Raw genomic sequence first — 18,675 nt, 5'->3', positions numbered from 1 at the left:
ATAACCTGATATTTATTGCAGGACTTGACATGAAACTTAGTGATAAAGGACTTATTTAGCAGGTAAAAGCTTTGTGGCCTAGATTCTCTGCTTCCAGTCCCCTAGTACACACAGCCCTCCTCTGCCGCAGGCTCCCTCCACCATGATGTTTTTCTCTCAAGTATATGAGGCCAAGGCATCATGGACTGAGCCCTCTAAAACCATGATCCCAAACAAATCTGTCTTCCATTAAGTAGTCTCTCTTAGGGATTTTGGTCACAGTAATAAAAAGTCTACTAATAAGATACAAGTCCTTATCACTCAAGACTTGGCTTAATGCTAACCTGATCTGTGAGACTTTGCTGGATTACCAGCCCTGCCGTTATGTCTTTCTGGGTGCCTACTGTCCCTTCTGATCACATGTATAACACGATGACTACACAGTTCTGTTTTTCACTCACAAGTCATAGATTCCCCCCGGGGGACAGATCACCCAGCATCACTTCAAAACATGGAGGACACCGTGTTATCTGATCCATTCACCCACTTGTTTCCCAGCCTGGTAAGACTCTCGCAAGAATTAATGAGAACCCATGAAAAGCCTTAAAACAGTGCAGAAGACTAGTCTTAGTAAAAGAAAATGTCATTCAACAAAGACAGCTTCATTCATGTAGGTATTCCCTACAAAGGAAAATTATCCTGTTACTCAAGAAACATGGGATACTGAGAATGCAAAACAGCGGGATGTGGAAAGGGCCTATGTTCTCAGTTCCTGGTTTTCTTCCCCGAGTGGCTCTGCCCCAGGCTGGGTCAGGTAATGGGCTGTTTGTGGCTCAGCACATCGGTGGCTCTGGATGAGAAAAAAGACCATGTTCACTGTGTGTGGCAAGGTAGGCAATACTGAGAAAAGCCACACCAAACAACCCACACATCAGCACACAGGGAAGGAAGCGTTCTCACCAGGAGCCAGACTTCGCCTGGTGCCAGCTCCTCATGGAGACTTGCTTAGCTTCTCCTTACAGCTGCTACCACACACCACACATCCTGACACTGCAGCCCAGCGCAGGGAAGGCTGCTGAGACTGTGCTTTCCTCAGACCACAAAAGTGCCCTCAGCTTCGTGAGCACCCTGCTCACCCTGGCTACATGCTATCTGCAGAGAAGCTTCAGAGCCAGCATCCAGAAGAGGCCAAATTAAATCCTTTTTATCTTCCCCATTCTCCACATCCTCCTCTTTTTTTTCCCTTCTCCCTCTGTTTGTAGTTGCTTGTTTTGAGACAGGGACACAGGCGTCCTAGGCTGCCCTTGAACTCACTGTGTAGCTGAGGATATCTTTGAATTCTTATTCCTTCTGTTTCCACCTCCCAAGTGATAGGATTACAGGTATAGTCTACCATGTATGGCTTGATTTTTCCCTTGATACTCCTTAGAAGAAGCAGTCAGCGTAACCCATCATACAACAAAGACAGCCTCCTGATCCGACCATGCTGCATTTTGTATGGCTGTTTGGGTACAGGCCATGACCTCATATTTGGGTCACATGCATTTTACCAACCGAGCCATCTCCCCTGTCTCTTACAAATGCTTTAAAACGATCTAAGATTTGTTAGAGAACACACTAGCGGGTGTGCATTTTGATGATTAGTATGCAGTATTTACCATTTGCTAGAAGTAACCAGGTGTGTAGTTCACTAACAAAGCATGTGCTTAGCATATATAAGACCTTAGACAAAGCATGTGTTTGATGCATTTAAGGCCCTAACTCTTCAGCATTCCCTAAGAAATTAAAGAAAGAAAAAGATGGACACAGTGATTTGAAGATCCATCTACCACACCTTTGTGGACACCTTTTCACGCCTGCTTCTCAGATGTTAGATTTGAAAGCTGCGTGTGTTATTGTTTTAGTCCCTCACACTTCCTCTGCTGGCTGTTCTTGGTTGTCAACTTGACTACATCTGGAATGAATTCCAATCCAGACATGGAGGGCACACCTGTGAGAAATTTTCTGCTTGGTTGGAAGTGGGTGAATCTACTTCTAGTCTGGACCTTTGAGGTAAGAGGACACACGCTTTTGATTGGGATCTTGAGATGGGAAGACAGGTGTCTTTGACGTCTGGTCTTGGGGGGGAAAGATGCCCCTGGAATCTGGACCATACCTGCTGAACGTCTACGGAGGGACATGGAAGGGAGGAAGGTTCTGCTTTTTTGCCTGCTTGCCCTCATCTTGCTAGGAAGTCCATTCCTTCTCTTGTATTGTAGCTTACTTCTTCCGAATCCCAGAGTCTATTGAAGACCAGCTGAGATATCCAGCCTTGTGGGCTGAGCAACATCTGGATTCTTGGGAGTTCCTATACATAGCCCACCATTGCTGGATTAGTTGCATCACAGCCTGTAAGTGATTCTGAGAAATACCGTGTATGTGTGTGTGTGTGTGTGTGTGTGTGTGTGTGTGTGTGTGTGTGTGTGTGTGTGTGTGTATGTACATTGTTATTCAGTCTGTAAGTCCTGCTACTTTGAGAGCTCTGACTGATACACTTCCTTACACATTTGCTGCTTATGATACGAGTGCATTTTTATTGTACTTTTCAGAAGTAGAACTTCTTTGGGAAGCAACTGCATGCCACGACTGACATGCATAGACTATATGTCAGAGCATACTGCCCCAACACCATACTGTTGTAGATGTATAGAGCAAGCCACTGGACACACCCATCTTTTAGGTGAATGGAAAAGTTAATTGGCGTTTTTAAACCCCAAAGAGAAAAGGAAGAACTGAGTCTCACTTATCATTTGTGGCCCAGAAAGATTACAAGAGAAAGTATGAAGGTGAAGCTTGATCCCCTGTTTGAAAAGTACCCATCACCTGCCTTTTGAAAAAAAAAGTATCCAAAATATCTATACGTAGCCATCAATATACAACTTACACAGAGCATAAGCACTGGTTTGGTAGGCACAATACTTACTTACTGCAACAGCCCCCACCCATGACCCATGGTAAGCTGTGATGTTTACCAATGGGCAAGAGTACTGTGTGTTTTAGCATTCCCTCTTGATGTCTGTCTGTCTATCTGTGTCATATGTATATCATCTACTTCTTTGTTTCCATCTTCCAAGGTTTCCATACTCATCATGCCTATAGAATATAACATTTTTGTTTCTCTTTTCCTTTCTCCTTTCTCTCTTTCTTTCTTTCTTTCTTTCTTTCTTTCTTTCTTCCCTCCCATCCTTTCTTTCTTTTTTCTATGTGTACATGTTCATGTGCACAGTGTATGTGGGTAAGAATGTGGAGGTCAGGGATCCACCTTGGTGATCTATTTTAGATGCTATCCACTCTGTCTGTACAAGGTGGTCTCTCATTGGCCTGATGCTCACAGAATAGACTAGATTAGCAGGCCTGGGAGCCCAGGGGTCCTCTAGAGTCTGCCTATGTAATGCTGGGATTATAGACGCGCACCCCACACCTGGACTGTTGTATGTGGGTACTGAATGTCCTCATGCTGCCACACCAAGCCCTTTGCTAACTGAGCTATCCCCAGTCTCCCAATCTTGTATTTCTAAACTACTTAATGATCAGACTTCAAGAGCTGAAGAATTTGGTACTTTTTTTCCTTGTCAAATTCAGAAGAGGGTTTAGAAGAGTCAGAAAAGAAAGATTCAAAAGTCATCAAGTCTGGCGGACTGATCATTTTTCTTGCCCAGACAGCCAAGCCTCATGATTCTCCAAACATAGCCGAGTCTGGCTGTAACGGGACCAGGAAAATCTTAACCACAAGCAGATGGTTGTTTTGCCAAAAATCCTGGTGACTCGCTGGACAAACTTAACCAAGCAATTTTAATGAAAGTTCAGCTGTTAACTCCTCAATCCAGAAAAGAGGACATGAACCCTACAAACCAAACACAGCAACTTGAGGTGGCCAAAAGCCAGGGCAACATCAAAGATTTTTCATGCCCCCTGTGAACCAGTATTTCCTAACTTCCTCCTGCACATTTTTTTACCTCTTTGTTTGGTTTTTCTTTGAGAAATGGTTTCACTGTGTTGCTTGGCTGACCCCAAACTTATTAGGTAGACCCCGTTTTCCTCACACTTGATATCCTCTAGCCCTGGCCTCCTGAACCTCAGATTTACAGGTATGAACAATGGCACTTGGCTCAGACATCTTTTTCTACTTGAATGTCCTCCAGTCAACTTTAGTACCACAGATATTACTGTGCATCTGCTTACGCATCTCATATGTACTTGTAACTCTATAGGTTAGTAAATTTTGTTATTTTTCCTCCACTGAAGGCAATCCAGCCATCACTGAGCATGCAGACTCTAAACTAACAGTTACAGATCATGCTCTCACAGCCCGCCCCACCCACAGTGGGCTCTTCCTATGGGGTGGTGAACAGCATGGGTAGATGAGATGACTTTCCTTTCTACAATCACCTTGTTTCCTACTAACAACAGAAATAGTAACAGCCCGAGGCTTGGTAGATGCTAACCTGGGAGCCAGTGCTCTATATAATGTTGCAGATGGCTAGAACAAGAAGGTAGGTCATTCTTGAGAGGTGATCCTAGGAACTACTGGTAGGTGAGTGGAAAAGAGAGTGGGACAAGAGCGAAATGGGTATCCAAGCCAACGACCACTACAGTCGCAGCTCAGTTCTACCAGGACCAGGAAAACAGCATCAAATATAAGTTTCAGAGACTGGAAAGGGAGAGAGACCTGAAATATCCCCATAGCAACCCTTGCAAGACTTTGGTGGAGAACTACTCCTGGGGACATGAAGTACATGTAGGAGAGACCTGCAAATGCCAGTTGCTGCAAGTCAGGCTGACATGGGGTCTTATATAATCCTGACAGCATCCATGAGAAGTTAGCCTCTAGTTAGCCTAAATCCTAGAGATACCGCAACAAGACTGCAACGTGTTCCAAGGACAGCAGTGTAAAGGGAAAGACATGGGGACTCCAAGGATTGTATGTTTGTGTCCCAGGCTACCTTCTTACAAGGCTGGTTAGTCTCTTGTACGTCCATGCAGTGGGGCTTCATTATCCCACCTCAAATGGAGCAAATAAATTACTAATTTATCAGATATGGCCCACCATCTATCAGAGGCCCAATCTGGGAAGATGAAGGAGGGCTCAGAGGAGTGGATTGAGGGAGCCAAGGAGGAAGCTGGAGATGTGAAAGTACTGTGCGGGTCTGCTGGCTCCTCCACGGTCAAAAGCCACGGCTTCCTTCAGTGAAAGAACTAGCAGTGAAAGGAGCTAGAGAGCAGCAAACACACACTTGGCAAGAATTCAAACACTGCCATGGCGCTCTCCCGCATAGCGAAAACACAAGGATACAAGCACTGGAGACCCAAAGATGTGCGAACGAGACCATACTGACTCGGACTTGGAAGAACTCCTAATCCACATAGGGTCTGGAAGAAAAGAAACAATTACATCATGGAAGGTGTTAAAGCACCGGGGATTGACTTTAGTCAAGACCACCGCGGTGCATATGCTGGGCCTGGCAATGGGAATTTGCAGTCAGGAAGACAGATTTGGCTAAACTCTTGGTATGGCAGAGCAGGTGGGGATTAACAGTAGAGGGCAGGATGGGGCAGTGGGTGGAAAGTCATTAAGAGGAAACATCAGATGTGAGGGGGAATTCTCTACAAAACAACCTGTCAGGAATCTTGCCGAGGATGGGCCACATGAGCAGATGTCTCTGGAGCAAGGATGGAGACTAGGAACTGGATCACACGTAGGAAGAGGAGGATCTGACTAATTTGGCAAGGTATTTGTTAAAACGGGATGGTGTAAGGAAGTATGCAGAGGGTCCCGGGAAGGTTCAGGAGTCTGACTAAAGCCTGGTCAGGCAAGTCTTTGTCAAGGGGAAGGCTATGACAGGACAGCATACTGGGTAAAGGTTGATAAGAGTAGGCAGATTTCAATTTTCTTCAAGAGACACACAAAGATGAGAGAAGGCTTGGTCTCTGTTCATTAGATGTTTGTACCTCTGCAAAGGACACAGTTAAAGAGACAAAATACAAAAACATCAGTGCCAACAGAGAAGGATGAGTCCACATGCGCTCTGAAAGGGGCAGGGTATGTGTGTCAGGGAGGGCAAGTAGGAGAGCAGCAGAGGCTTGGCTTGGAAGGAGATAACCAGGCAGCACGAAGTTACCCCAAAGCAAGGCATTACCCAAGGAAAGGTTCAGTCCACCTTGTAAAGCGTTTCTTACTTTATGACTTGCAAATGTCAGCACTGACGTCCTTTTGGACATGGGCTATAGGACCTAAGGCTACCATGTGTAAAGCGATCAGAAAGTACAAGAGGAGGCAGACTGTGATGGAGAAAATCAATGACTGACGAGGGCTGACGAGACTCCCCAGCTTCTCTTCCCATTCTGGATCTCAGCATTCCTCAGTGAGCTCACCATGGTAACAGCCTCCACAAAGCCTCCTATAGTCTCACCTGTCTCTCTCCTATCTCACCTCCCTTGTCAATTACTGGTGACTGTCTGGGGGCATCTTAATGATTTGGGGGAATCATCTCCCAAATAAAGCACCTGCACTTGAATCCACGAGTTCCAATTTTGGGGCTTAGGGACTGTTTTCAGAATGAAGAGCACACTTGAGGGGGAAAAGGGTTCGGGGAAAAGAAGTGAGTTGAACTCGGAAGTCCTAAGTTTATTGGTTAGACAACCAGGTGGACATTTCAGGAGGAAGGGCATCCTCAGATCCAGCTCTTCAGGAAGACATACATGCTGGAGAGACAGGAGGAGTTACAAGTCCACATCTGCAAGCTGATGCCACGGAACCGATGGGATCTGTGTCAAAGTCCAGGGAGGGTTTAAGGCATTGCAACCGTTCAGTGAGGCTGGGCCAACACTGCAAAATGAGCACGAAAGATAAGGACTAAGAGCCACTTGTTGATACAGCAACAGGAAGGAAGAGACAAACAGACTGGAGGGAAATCAGAAAACTATCAGTCTACACACATCCTGTTCCATGCCTTGTTGCTCTTAGGGTGGGCAGTAATCACCGTGATTAACGCTACCGGGTCAACACGGAGTGGAGCCCAGATAGAACCAGCTATGTGTGACTCCTCCATCCTCCTCCTGTGTCATCAACCCCGCGTTGTGTTCCTCCAGCTCCTCCCTCTTAGGAGGCTCAACTCTGTTGCTGCGGAATCCAAACACAAAGCTGGGTGGCCCACCACGGCGTATGCCTTGCTTGCTCAGCCACTTTGCCTTGGAGTGGACGCCTCACAGTCATGGCCTCCAGCCCTGTCACTCAGAGAGAGGTCCTGTCTTCTTGCTGTGCCTCCTGGTTCCTGCCCACTTGGCTCTGGTTCTCTGACTGGGCAGCTCTATCCTGGCCCTGCCAGGGTCTCGTTATGAAACGCAGACCCAAACACTTGCCCGGGACGGCAGGAAAACAAGTGAGATCATGGAATCACTGACATGGGTCTTTTTTTAGGCAAGCTTATGGAAAGCAGAGGGAACAGTCAGAAAATTAGGGATGAGTAAATGTTATTCCAATGGAGGTTTGACTTCCTGGATGTGGTCAGGAGAGAATTATTCAGATGACTGTGTCTGTGCATTTAAAAGTGATGGCCACCTGACATGGGCATGGTGTCTCTAATATAAACTTTATTAACATTTTTAATGTCTCTAGGCAATGACTCAGAAGCAGTTGATATGAAAGAGAATGGTTTTCTAAGGGAGGCTGACCAGTTCCCCAAAGTGCACCTAAGGGAGAGGTTGTTGAAATGGGAACAGGACAGCATGAGAATTCATCATTTGGCCTTAGCCCCAAAGCCCCTGGAGCAGTTTTCTTTTCGGTCCCTTGGAACAACAAACTGGTAGGCTTCCTGCTTCAGTTTATGCCATGGATTTGCTGGCCTACCTTTTAACTTCCTGCTTCACCTAGATTTAGCCAGGCTGGTGTGGTGGTTTGAATGAGAATGGCTCCCATTGGCTCATATGTCTGAATGCTTAGACATCAGGGACTGCAACACGTTGCTAGGATAGAAAGATTGGGAGGTGTGGCCTCGCTGGAGGAAGTGTGTCACTGGGGAGGGGCTTTGAAGTTTCAAAAGCTCATCCCAGGCCTGGCCTGACTGTCTCTCTCTGCATCTCTGTCTCTGTGTCTCTCTGACTCTCTCTCTCTCCTCTCTCTCTCTCTCTCTCTCTCTCTCTCTCTCTCTCTCTCTCTCTCTCTCTGCTGCTACCACCACCACTGCCTATGGATCAGGATTTGGCTACATCTCCAGCACCACATTTGCCTAAATTGTACCGCCATGCTCCCAACCTGGTTTCTTGTACTAAGAGTTGCCTTGATCATGGCTTCTCTTCACAGCAATAGACCAGGGACTAAGACACCTGCTGTCCTAATCTGCCATGACACACACTGTGACCAGAGCCACTCGGAGAGGAAAGACTTTATTTCATCTGTAGTTCATAGCCTGTTTTGAAGGGAGTCAGGGCAGGAACTCCAGGCAGGAGGAAGAGGCCATGGAGGAGAGCTATTCAGTGGCTTGCACAGCTTGCTTTTTTTATAGAACCCAGAACCACCCAACCAGGGGTAGCACCACCTATGGTGGGCTGGGCCCTCCCACATCAATCGATAATCAAGAAAAGTGTTCCACTGTCTTGCTAAAGGTCAGTTTGATGGAGGCACTTTCTCAGCTGAGTTTTCCTTCTTCCCTTTGGATTCTGGAGGGTGTCAAGCTGAGGAGAACTAACCGGCACCCCAGGTTTCCATGCTCCTCAATCAAGAACTGCCAAGTCCGTTAGGACGCAAGGCCAAGAGAGGGACACAGAGTTCTGTATCAGGACATAAAAGTACCCACATCTCAATGAAATAAAATATAAAGTATCAAAGCACTTGAAAAGATAAACCCGAACTGGTCAGATAACTCGATGGATAAGGATACTTGCCATCAGGCCTGGGGACCTGCGTTTGAACCCCAGAATCCGCATGATGGAAGGGGAGAACTTACTCCTGTAAGCTCTTCTTTCACCACACACGTATGTGCTATGTGACACATATGCAGACACACACATGCACATGCACACACACGCACATGCACACATATCCCCTCCCCAAATAAGCAATTAAATACATGTCATAAATATTTTAAAGAAGATAAGCCATTGAGATAAATCAGTAAAACTAAAGACCAAAATTCCTTACAATTAAAGGTTTTGTTTAGCAAGAGATTCCGTTTTAAAAGTGATGGCCACAGTGGACCAGGCTGGCCTTGGATTTGCAATACACCTCCTCCTGGGGAGGAGGAACAATGCAGCTTCCTGAGCAGCTTGCATGCAGCTTCCTGAGGAGTTGTCAATAGGGCCTACAATACAGATTTCTGAGTAGCTGGGGTTATGTCTGTGCCACCAGGCCCAGGTTTTTGAGATACGGCCTTGTTATGGGTAACCTTGAATGCTTAGATTAAAAAAACTGAACTGCCTCGGCTTTCTAGATACTGGGACTATCAACACATATGTGTGTGCATGTGTGTGCTGATGTGGGTGTGAGTGTGCACGCGTGTATGTCGGTCTGTCGATGAACTCATGGGCTAATAATATAAAGAACCACAAAAACCAATGAGAAAAAAGACCTTTTTCTTTTAAAAGCAGAAATGACTCGAACAGAGTCTTCACTATAGAGACTTGCCTATCCTAAGACATCGGAAAGAAATGAACCTTGCTACTTAACAGGAAACCCCAAACTGGAGCTGTAGTGAAACGTCCCACGTATCTACTTCAGTGGGTAAAACTTATGGCTGGCCTTACCAAGTGTCGATAAGGATATAGAACATTAAGGAACCTACACTGTGGGCAGGTTAATCCTCTGTTAGCAGTCCGTGCTGGTGTTTCCTATCCCACTTACTATGTGACAACTGTGAGCCGGCAGCGAGATCGCAGGCAGGCAGTGGAATTAGCCTGTGAGTCACACTTGCTGTGAACCGACTTACTATGCGTGTTCCGCCCAGGGTGTGAACTGGTGTGAAGTTGAAGCATTCTCAGCACACATTATCAACTTCCAGAGACACAGCTGGATGGAGCCTGGATTAATAGGGCTGGGTCGACTAGACACACCGTGGAGTGGAGCAGAAGACGGATGTACAGGTTGAAAATAAAGTTACAAAGGAAGAATTCATTTCAATGTTCCCTAGGGCTATGGGAAAACACCTTCGCCCTCCCATCTTCCTTCCTTTCTTTCTCAGCACTAGCTGTTGCAGCCAGCGTTCTGTGCATGCCAAGGACATGTTCTACTACCTATGCCACCCTCAGCCCAAGATAGTTCCAAGTACCTAGTGAGGAAGTAGAAATGCTAAGCAGCCCAATTCGAGCACTGTACACTGTATATAGGTGTTTGCTTCTCACGTGGCTCGTCGTGAACACGTAAAAATGCTGTCAACTAGCAAACAAAACTGCAGGACGTGCCCCAGATAAAGCAATGGGAAGTGAGGTGTCTTAATGGGAACAGTAACTCAGGATGCTGGATGAGCCGGATACTTGTGCCTTTGCTCCTCAAGATATTTTGCAGAGCCTGCAGCTGGAAACTCCTCCAAGTGTGAGGCCTTGATGGCTGTTTTCAGTGTATTTTGACATTGCTTTAAAGAAAACAGTCACAAATGGATGAAGGAGGAGGACCAGGAGGAAGACACTTGCTCCTGGATGGTGGAGAAGGACCAGGAGGAAGATGCTTGCTCCTTCTGGGGGCATCACAAAGAACAAAGGGAAAAATAAGGCTCATTAAAACAGTTTCTTCGAGCCTCATGTATTAAACGTCACATTTTCTGGCTGCTGTTTTGAGGCATTAAGAGACTCGTATTTTAATATAAAAACCACAGAATGCTGGCTTTTCTCTGTGCTGTGCCATTATCTGGCTTTTGGCAGACTTAAAATTCTTCCTTTTAAAACTATTTCCTTTTGGAGGTCAGCTGAAAGTCCAGTTCAAGTACCACATTGATAAAACTGAACACAGGACCACTCTTAAAAGCCAACAATTATGGGTCCCAGTAGAAAAACTCTTTGCGGTGCCAGGCTTCCGAGACATCATGCCTCAAATGTGGCTTTGTGTCAAGGCAGCTGTATCCACAGGCGAAAAGTTAAAAGACTTATTTGAAAATGTTTCCACTTTTGGAAGCTCCCTTTTGCAACTTCACTGTTGATGGAAGGCGAGAGCAGGGTTTGGAGGAGGTTTTTCCAGCTACCGGGACTGGCTGGGTCTGAGGTCACATGTCCTGACCTTGGGAGGGAGGCTGGTTTCATGGGTGTCAGGTCCTCTAACCTCTAGCCAAGTTTTCTCCATCAGTCTGCATAGCTCCAGCAAGTGGTGTCTCTATTCTGATGGCAAAAGACCGAAACTTGTTCATTCACTGGGGATCAAGGATTTTGTGTTAGTTGGCAAATTTGCGGCTTAAAATCACATTCATCTTTAAGACAGTTTATAATTACAGTGTCCAATGAATTCCATTTCTTTACTACCTCCTAAATAGCCTGCCAGTCCTACTTGGCCCTGTGCAATTTTCTCCAAAGCAATGACTACCAAACAGAATGCAGGTGTGGGACAAAAGCCACAGGAGCTCTGAGCAAAACGAGACTCTGGATAACTAAACTGTTGACCACTGGTAGAGAATTGAAAATAAAAAATGTCTGTACGCTTGAGGTAGGAAGAGGACTGATCCAGATGAGCTGTTTTCAAGTCAACTTAACGGAAATACGAAAGGTACGTGCACCAACACGTGACACTAGCTGGATGGATTTTTGAAAGAATTAGCAGCCCTGATTAACCAGTGAGAGACCAGCCCTCAACACTGTCATCGCTGTCCTCCTACTGTTTCTAGGCAACCAGGAGCCAGCAATCTAGGCCCGGCCAGATTTTGTAAATAAAGTTTTATTGCAAGACGGCTACACTCATCTCTTTGCGTGCCATTTGTGGCTAGTTTTGTACAAGCCCAGCCCAGTGATTATTTGCAGCAGCGACTACCTGGATCAGGGAATCTCGAGGGCTATCTGGACCTTTCCAGAAGTTTCCAGACCACGAATGAATACAGAGCAACCCTGAACAGAAGAGAACATGAGTAACATATGTAAATTTAAATTTCCCAGTGACCGCAAACCAGGGAAAGGACTTTTACCATCGCATTTTATTTCACCCATACGTCTAAACGAGTTCAACTTACAATTACCATGTTAAAAATGGGATATCTCGGGGTTGGGGATTTAGCTCAGTGGTAGAGCGCTTGCCTAGCAAGCGCCAGGCCCTGGGTTTGGTCCCCAGCTCCGAAAAAAGAAAAGGAAAAAAAAAAAGGGATATCTCATCTCTTCCTACAGCTTTCAAATCCAGAGCTCGCTTTGCCTTGGCAGGCACATCTGGGCTCACCCTAACTGTACTTCAAGAGCTCAGCAGTCTCTCATCAGAGAACTCCTGGTCTAGAGATGACACTGAATAGCACAGAGCTGGGATCTGCTCTAGGTCTCAGAAAGCCTTTCTATGTCTAGCCCAGTTATCTAGTGAAGGGCAAACATGGTGCCAGGAACATTTTCCCTCTCCCCTGCTCAACCATGAGATTACATTCCTGAAGCTGGTCTCAAAGGTCTAGTTCCTTCTTTAGCTACTGAGTTACTTCTGAGATAAAAAAAAAAAAAAAAAAAAAACCAATTGCAATTCGTCAAGTAGCCATACTGGCAAACCTGTACACTCAGGACTTACCAACTCATCCTAGCACAGATTCACCCCTTTCATCCTTAAAAATCCAGTCCTACAGAGAGAGAGAGAGAGAGAGAGAGAGAGAGAGAGAGAGAGAGAGAGAGAGAGAGAAACTGCTACTGATTTTGTTCAATCTATTTCTTTTTTCCTTTTTTTTTCGGAGCTGGGGACCGAACCCAGGGCCTTGCGCTTGCTAGGGATTTTGTTCAATCTAGATGTAGTCCTCTACCCACTCTTCCCTCGTGGGTAATAAATCTCCTTTTTGGTGTCTGGGTATGTTCTGCCTCAACTCTAAGTTATAACCCCTGCCAACACAACCCCCAAGCACCTAGCCTTCTGCTATATGGGCACAATGTGAATTACACAGACAGATACACACACACACACACACACACACACACACACACACACACACACGGAGAAAGGAGGGAGGCAGGGAAGGAGGGAGAGGGAGGGAGAAAGAGAGAGGGGGAGAGAGAGAGAGAGAGAGAGAGAGAGAGAGAGAGAGAGAGAGAGAGAGAGAGAGACTGTTCAGCTCCTAGCTACAATGTATTCCAAAGCCCAAGGGTGCATTTAGGGCCTGCTCTCACAGCTGTGCCAGCCAGGCACACTGAGTGGTGGAAGGCAACATAACTACATGTACTTTTGAGAAGGGCAAAACAGAGGCTGTAAATGAATGTTCTATGCTTAGATGTGGATGGGAAGAAAAGGCATTGATAGGAACCACTTAAGGGTTAGGCCTGGCAGCTCAGCATGATGGTATTCAGCAAAGCAAAACGCTGCATTGATACAGGTCTACAAAACAAAGAAAAGAAAAACTAGACACTTGCTAATGGAGAAAAATGAAGAGATGACCAAAGTCAGGATTCTTGACATCTTTGGGAAAATTTGAGGAGCTAGGAACACAGCTGCCTCCCCTATAACATCAGTTGGCTGCAATGGAGTAGCTCATGTTGCCTCTTAAGAGAAGGTTCTCTTTAGATGGCTCCTGTCCTGTCCCTAGCATTCCCAGCCATTACTCACCTGTTCATGTCACTACCTTGGTTTCACTTTTAAGAGTTCTGATAGACTAATGTTGGACAGAACATAGTGATATCCTTTCGACAAGAGGTAGAACTTCAGCAGAAGTAAAAAGTACTGTTTGCCATGTGTGAGTTCTAGAGGCAGCCAGTGAACCTTTCCCATCTTTGATTGTTTAGCCCCCATCTTTAGCAATGAAGTGTGTAACAAGCACTTCCTAAGGTCCCTGCTTACAACCACCAACTGTGTCCCCCACTGGCCACATTGCTAGACTTATTTTTGCTTAAATGATTAAGACATTGGAATCTGACACACTTGGAGATTTAACTACAACTGACAGTCATGAAATTAATGGCTTCTTCTCTGACATCTCATTAAGGTATCTGCACACACTGAGGCTTGTTATTTGACCTAAATCCAGTTGCCTCAAAGCTTATTAACAGTTTCAGAGCCAGGGCATGGTGTGTTTTACAGAGTTAAAGCACACATGCTTCATAAAGTCAACATCTTTAATTTGAAAACATTTTGATGACTAGAGGTTTGGATACAGCTCATTCTCCAGAGGTCTGGTCCTTAGTTTGGCCACATTGAGAGGTGGTGGGACTTTTAAGGTATGAGACCTAGAGGGAGTTAGTATTGGGGGCACTATCCTAGGAAGCTATTCAAGGGGTTCTTCAGGAGGCTCTCTGAATCTCAGTTCTCTTGAGAATGAGCTATTATGAGGCTCTCCTTTCCTTTGGGTTCTTGTCTGGCCACATGAGTGGGTCACCCCAACCACTTCTATTACAAAACGCTACAGGCCATTAGACCCTCACCCGAGGCTGGATCAATGGAGCTAACTGATCTTGGACTTTCAGCAAACTAAAGCAAACCTCTTCGCTTCATTAAGTTGGCCCATGCTCTAGTTTACGTTTCATTGTTGTGAGAAAACATTCTGAACAAAGGCAATTTGGGGAAGAAAAAGTTTGTTTCAACTTGTATTTCCAGTCCATCAGTGATGGAAGCCTGAGCAGGCACTGAAGCAGATGCTGAAGCAGAAACCAGAGGAACTGTGCTTGTTCTCTCTGGCTCATACTTGGTCCGTTTTCCTTATAATTGAGAGGTTACCTGCCTATGGATGGCACTGCCTTGAGTGAGCTGGGCCTCTTATATCAATTAGCAGTCAAGAGCATGCCCCATAGACATGCCCACAGGCTGAAATGATAGAGGTGAGGACTCCCAGTGAGGACTCCCTCAGTTAACTCTGGGCTGTGTCATTGATAACTGAAGCTAACTTGGAAGACCTAGCCTCAAGTATTTCATTATAGACATGGAAAACTTTAATTCATGAAAGATACTTAGAATAATTTGCGACTTTCAATAAGATTGGCCCTTCTGAAAAGAAACCTAATGAAAGTATTTTTTCAAAGTTACTTGGTGTTTGTTTTTTGAGCACACTGAAGGGCCGATTACTATATCGGGATGGTACTTAACTCTGTTCATTTTCTGTTGCTTATAGAAGAATGTTTGAGACTGGGTAGTTTACGAAGAGCAGAGAGAATGCTAGCAGCAAACCATTGAACTTAGAACGGGGTCTCAAATGGAGGAGTTAGAGAAAGGATTGAAGGAGCTGAAGGGGCTTACAACCCCATAAGAACATCCCCGGGGTTCTTTCCAAGCTTTGCCTTCCTCCCATGCACTCCCAACGCCTCCAGGCCCTTAGAAGGACCCCAGATAAACTATTCACCTCTTGCTTCACGGGTCCGGGTTACCAGAAAACGAAGGGATCGGCAGGTGCTCTTCCTAAAGATGCGGAGCAATCCAGGCACTCCCAAATGCTAGAGCAGTTCCTATAGCAACGAGCACACCGGAAGTTTGGCTCTGCACCCGGAAGCGGAAGTCCCTGTTGAAAAGCCAGAGGCTAGTGGAGAAGTTGCTGGTGCTGGTAAGTCTTACGGGCACGTGGAGTGGCAGCCGAACCTCGCGGGGCAGGAATCCAAGAGATGGACACCCCTCCCCTCTCAGACTCGGACTCGGGGTTGGATGAGTGCCTGGCCTCAGATCAAGAATTGCAGGATGCGTTTTCTTGCAGACTCCTAAAGCCAGGCCTCAGTGTCGTGCTAGAGAAGCAGAAGAAGGCGGTGAATGACGCGAAATGGCCTGAAGCAGTGCTTGGCAGAATTCAAACGGGATCTGGAGTGGGTTGAAAGGCTAGATGTGACCCTGGGTCCTGTGCCAGAAGTCAGTGAAACTCAGTCAACAAGGACCAGAACAAGGACCAGAAGAGAAGTGTTAATCCAGAAGATGACTTCCAGAGGGAAATGAGTTTCTACCGCCAGGCCTAGGCTACAGTGCTGCAGTATTACCACGATGCCACCAGCTCCAAGTCCCTACGAAGAGGCCCACTGATTATTTTGCAGAAGTGGCCAAGTCTGATCAGCAGATGCAAACGATTCGACAGAAGCTGCAGACTAAACAGGCTGCCATGGAGAAATCTGAAAAGGCCAAGCAACTTCGAGCACTTAGGAAATACGGAAAGAAGGTGCAAACTGAGATCCTTCAGAAGAGGCAGCGGGAGAAAGCGCATATGATGAATGCCATCAAGAAATACCAGAAAGGGTTCTCTGATAAGCTGGATTTTCTTGAGGGCGATCAGAAGCCTGTGGAACGAGGTGCAAAGGCAGGAGGAGCTAAAGGCCAGCAGATGAGTAAAGGGGCCCAACGCCAAACAAAGATACAAAAATCAGAAGTTTGGTTTTGGTGGAAAGAAGAAAGGCTCCAAATGGAACACGCGAGAGAGCTACGATGATGTCTCCAGCTTCCGAGGCAAGGTGGCTCACGGCAAGGGCCCCAGGAGGCTTGGGAAGAAAGGGGCAAATAAGAGACCCTGAAAACATACAAGACAGAAACTGAAAAGCAAAACCCCCTGAACAGCATCACCTTGTATAAAGAACCAGGAGAAGGGGATGCACAGCACACTCAGAATGTTTGTCCTGATTTTTGTAGGAAATTATTTTAATAAATTAAACTTATGGAAGAAATAAAAAGAACAATACCAACCAACCAGAGCTCCTAGGGACTAAACCACATCCAAAGTCTACACATGGGCAGATGCATGGATTCAGCTGCATATGTAGCAGAGGATGGCCTTGGTGGGCACCAATGGAAGGAGAAGCCCTTGGTCCTGCCAAGGTTGGATACCCCAGTGTAGGGGAATGTCAGGGTGGGGAGGCGGGAAGGGGGGTGGTTGGGGAGGGGGAACACCCTTATGGAAGAAGGGGGATGGGGATGGGATAGGGGTCTTATGGATGGGAAGCTGGGAAAGGGAATAACATTTGAAATGTAAATAAAAAGATATCCAATAACAAAAAGGAAGAGCAGAGAGATTTATTTTGTGTCATGGCTCTGGAGCTCAGTGGCATAGCAACAGCAGCTGTCAAGAGCACCAGAACATGGTAAAAGTGAAAGACAAGTAAGTAAACACACATACAACCACAAATCACAGCAGGTAGTCTGACCTTATGCCCACCCACTCTTGTGATCACTAACCTATTCCCAACAGGAAGGCACTGATCCCTCTTATGACCTAACCTTTCCTAAAGGCCCTGTCTCTCCCCACAGCTGCAGCGCCAAGTAAATCTCAACACGAATTTCTGGATACGAAAGGAAACACTGAAACCATAGCATGTTGTCTCTGGTCATCTGTATGGTCTAGAAACGAGTGCTATAACCCCTGAGCCTCAGTTTCCCTGCACTTAACCTGTGATCGATAGTCAACCTGATGAACCTCACAAACATAATACCCAAAGAATCTGTTTATGAGAGCAAAGACTTATTCTGGCTCCATTTCAGAGGTCTCAGTCCATCACGGCAGAGTTCATGGTGGCAGAAGAGGTTGGCATCTCACATCATACCACATCAGGAAGCAGAGAGTGGCCGGAACTAGGGGACATAACTCCCCAAAGCACCCTACTATGCCCTATGTCCACATTACTCTAAACATGAGCCTGCAAGGAATATTTCAGGTTCAAACCATATGGCTGCCTGGTCTACACCTGCTTCCTTGACTGGCTTCCTGTTTCTGAGGCTGACCCTGAGCTTTGTTCTGATTTTTTTAAAAAAGATTTATTTATTTTATGTATAGGAATACACTGTCATTCTCTTCAGACACACAGAAGAGGGTATCCTATTACAGATGGTTGTGAGCCACCATGTAGTTGCTGGGAATTGAACTCAGGGCCTCTGGAAGAGCAGTCGGTGCTCTTAACTGCTGAGCCATCACTCCAGCCCCATCTCCATTTCTATACTTGATCTTTGTCTATGTAGAGAAAGAAAAGAGAGAAAGCTTTTATAACTCAGTAAGAAGAAAACAATCCAATAAAACAGATAAAATATTTAAAAATATTTAAAAAGATACTATATTTTTATCTTTAAGTATGTATGTATGTATGTATGTATGTATGTATGTATGTATGTATGTATTTATGTATGTATGCTTGCATGTTGATGTGCCATGAGCCTGGCTAGTGCCTGTGGCGGCCATCAAAGGGTGTGAGAATCCCCTGGAAATGCAGCTACCACCATGTGGTTGCTGGAAATTGAACTCAGGACCTCTGGAAGAGTCGTCAGTGCTCTTAACCACTGAGTCATCTCTCCAGCCCCCTTGTTCTGATTTTTAACAGTGGTAGGTTCTCAGAAAATTTTAAGGTCACTGGCATCCTTGGTATCTTAGCTGTCTTTCTACTGCTGTGACAAAACACCAAGACTAAGGCAACTTACAGAAGAAAGAGTTACAGTTCCAGAGGAGTAAGAGTCTGGGATGGTGGGGACAGCCTGGCACCAGGGGGCAGGCATACTGACCTGGAAGAGTACGTTGAGAACCTGTATCTTGGACCACGAGCACAAAGCAGAGAGAACAAGCTGGAGATATCAAGTCTTTAAATTCTAGACGCCAACCCCCCAGTGACATATGTCCTACACCAAGGGCACACTTT

General features: G+C 45.9%; 1 protein-coding gene and 1 pseudogene across 6 annotated transcripts in view; one reads left to right on the top strand and one right to left on the bottom strand.

Annotated features, from left to right (window-relative positions):
• Rin2 (Ras and Rab interactor 2) overlaps positions 1-18,675 on the bottom strand; it is a 216,751-nt gene that overhangs the window by 126,785 nt on the left and 71,291 nt on the right. The window contains exon 1 of one of the 6 annotated variants that reach the window (XM_063283807.1): positions 15,429-15,445. The exons of the other annotated variants lie outside the window; for them this stretch is intronic. The gene's annotated coding sequence lies outside the window, so the exon portion shown is untranslated. Of the gene's footprint in view, positions 1-15,428; positions 15,446-18,675 lie in introns of those variants that run through there. 6 annotated transcript variants of the gene reach the window in all.
• LOC108350483 (probable rRNA-processing protein EBP2 pseudogene) lies at positions 15,522-16,899 on the top strand (annotated as a pseudogene).

This window comes from Rattus norvegicus, chromosome 3 (genome assembly GCF_036323735.1).
Source record: "Rattus norvegicus strain BN/NHsdMcwi chromosome 3, GRCr8, whole genome shotgun sequence".
Classification (NCBI taxonomy): domain Eukaryota; kingdom Metazoa; phylum Chordata; class Mammalia; order Rodentia; family Muridae; genus Rattus; species Rattus norvegicus.
Note: the sequence above shows the minus strand (reverse complement) of the source record. Positions and strands in the feature narration are given on the sequence as shown.